Source organism: Acyrthosiphon pisum, chromosome A1, assembly GCF_005508785.2.
Source record: "Acyrthosiphon pisum isolate AL4f chromosome A1, pea_aphid_22Mar2018_4r6ur, whole genome shotgun sequence".
NCBI lineage: Eukaryota > Metazoa > Arthropoda > Insecta > Hemiptera > Aphididae > Acyrthosiphon > Acyrthosiphon pisum.
In genome coordinates this window covers 131,231,307-131,234,331 of record NC_042494.1, presented here as the reverse complement: position 1 = coordinate 131,234,331, position 3,025 = coordinate 131,231,307, and positions in this window count along the sequence as shown.

Sequence of the window (3,025 nt, the reverse complement as noted above, 5' to 3'; positions counted from 1 at the left end):
AAATAATAATATTATCATGTGATCAATAATGATTTCGACCTACGCGTTCAAATTTCCCGTAGGTACCCTTACATGTACTAAACTGCAGTATAAATACCATGAAATCTGCTTCCCGTTTATATTTTAATTATAATAATGTTAAATCGTATTCTATATAACATTATGTTTAAAAGTAAATATTATTTTTATTTAAATAATGTATTTTAGTATGTGCGTTAAGTATGATCAAACTAATTGAAAAAAAAAACCCGGTCGGTATTGTAAAATAAAATTGTCACTATCCGTGTGGGACAAACGAAAATTATAACAACAGCGTTGATATTCGAGTTTTACGAGTTTTTACATTCGATGCGTTCCTTATATAATTTATATAATAATTATGGATGGGTAGTAATATTGGAATAAAAACTTAACAAAAATAATATATAAACGATAATATGTAATTGGTATTTAAATATAAATGTACGTTATGTGCACGTCATCGTGTATTTGAATATCATAACTTTATCTGCAACTCGTTTTCAACTGCAAATAGAAGTTAATTTGGATGATCAAAAGCATTTAGTTGCTCATAAAATATTTCGTTTAATTACAATCCTTGTTTTTGTTAAACATGTTTTCAATCATCATCGTCTACATATATAATATAACTAAATATTAGTTTGCCAGCAGGCTTCATTGCAAAATTTCACAAAATTGTTCGATGCAGTACAAAATTCATTCACAGTTTAAAAGCGAATAGTATAAATTCATTGATAGTGCCCTACATCATTATATACTAATATAATATAATTAATAAAAATGTATTGTTTGTTAGATAATTTGCTTGGGTTAATCTATGGAACTACTTAAAAGATTTAAAAAAATATTTTACCATTAGAAATTTACAACTATATCCTAGGATCTATAGGCTACATTTTATCTTGATAAGTATACCTACCTAATACTTAATTTTTTTATTTCAAATTTGACAATTTCTTTTAATAGAAATAATAATAATGTATTTTTGTTTATTATATAGTTGCTTTGGTTACAAAAAAAATGAAATAGTTATTATGATTGAATACAATTTTAGACCTGTATTTTATATTTTGACCAAAACCATCAAAAGACTATGTTCAAAATGTATAATAGAGATTAAGATGAGATAAATCGACGCTGGATATAAATTATAAATAAATAATATGGTAGTATAATAATAATAATAACAGTAAATAACTTGGTAGAACTTTGACATTTCAGAGTTAGAAATTATACACTTCCGTATAGGCACCTCGACATGGAGTGTGCAAAATATTATAATAATATGACTTGAAAATGTACAGCTCGCACAATCACAAGCTAGTCTCACGGGCAACTCCAGGGGGGATAGCTATGATGCAATGTAATCGAACGTGTCCTGACTGACTCACTGAATGATCGACGTAGAGCCTAAACGACGATAGCTTGAGGTTTGCAGTTTTCCCGTACCGTTCGTATCAGCAAGTATAAGTGTGCACTAAGAAAGCATTTTCTCAAATTTGTATTTCAAAGTGGCGCTTACACTAGTATTTTGAAGTTCAAGTATCAAGATGAACGTTTTTAATTTTTGAACACTGTATTACACCGAAGACCGAATATTAAATAACAAATTGAACAGAGTTTGAATCATATAGAGTTGGAATTTTTTACGAGCATAAAAGTGCACTTGGTCAGCTAGTTTTAAATAAATTGATATTGACCCGTTAGATACGTAATTTAATAATATTGAATAACGACTACCTAATAACAAACTGCAGAAGTGTTCATTTTTAAAAACAAAAAAATCTATAGTTGATATCATTTTTAGGGTTCCGTACGGTAAAACGGGACCCTATTACTAAGGTACCGCTATCCGTCCGTCTGTCACCAGGCTGTATCTCGTGAACCATGAAAGTTAGAAAGTTGAAATTTTCACAGATTATGTCGCCGCTAAAGTAAAAAATACTAAAAATCCTAGAATATACTATATAAGCAGTGTTGTCGACATGTTTATAGCTGATTATGGTACGAAACCCTTCGTGCGCGAGTCCGACTCGCACTTGGCCGGTTTTTTTTAATATACTTGACTTACTTAGTTAAAATAATAATATTAAATACTTATATATTATATAACAAATATTTATTAACTTTATAGATCTTCGAATTGTAATCAAAATTTGGTTTAATATATTCATTTTTTATCACGTTTCTAAATATAGCCAATATCGTACGTCCACGTACCGGCCTGTTTGTAACACGCAAGTTCTCCATCGACATAAATATTAATTTGAAGCATAAAAACACACACACGTGTTATTATGCGTGTAAATATTGTGTTAGATAATACTTATATTAAATTGTATTATTACTATTATTATTATTATTATTATTATTATAATAAAATGTTCCCACAGCGTTTGTACGAGATTTATTTTTATTTAAGCGCGTATTTTGACTCGTGGTAAATATTTATAGTTTCACGAATGTAATATTATTAGTTTAGGTACCTATAATATTCTAGTTGCTGCACCCCGCCCTAGTTCACCGAAAATTAAATCGAAATCTATTAAATATTCCAAAAGTTGATACGACTACGTATATTGTTTCATATTATATAAAATAATAATAATAAAAACTTATAATAGGTGTTTATTTTTCCCAGAAGTGTAAATCAATCGATTTACATTCGTAAAACGAAAAATTTACTTTTTTTCGTGCTGAAGCAGTACCTACTTCCAGTGAGGCGTTTTGGTTCTCATCAAATAAATTATATTATTATAATATTAATACAATATTTCAATACTATTAACAGGGGGTGGACACATTTGGGAGGCAGGCCGATAACAGATAATCATTCTATTTGAGGTAGTTTTAATCGATTTTTATTCGATATTTGTAACAGTAACACGTTCCAAAGAACATTACAGTTAACGAATTTCTCTAATAGAAATTCTGTTTACTTATCAATACTTAATTACGTTTACTTTTTACGTTCTGTGTTTACAACAGGGCTTGCATTTGAAAA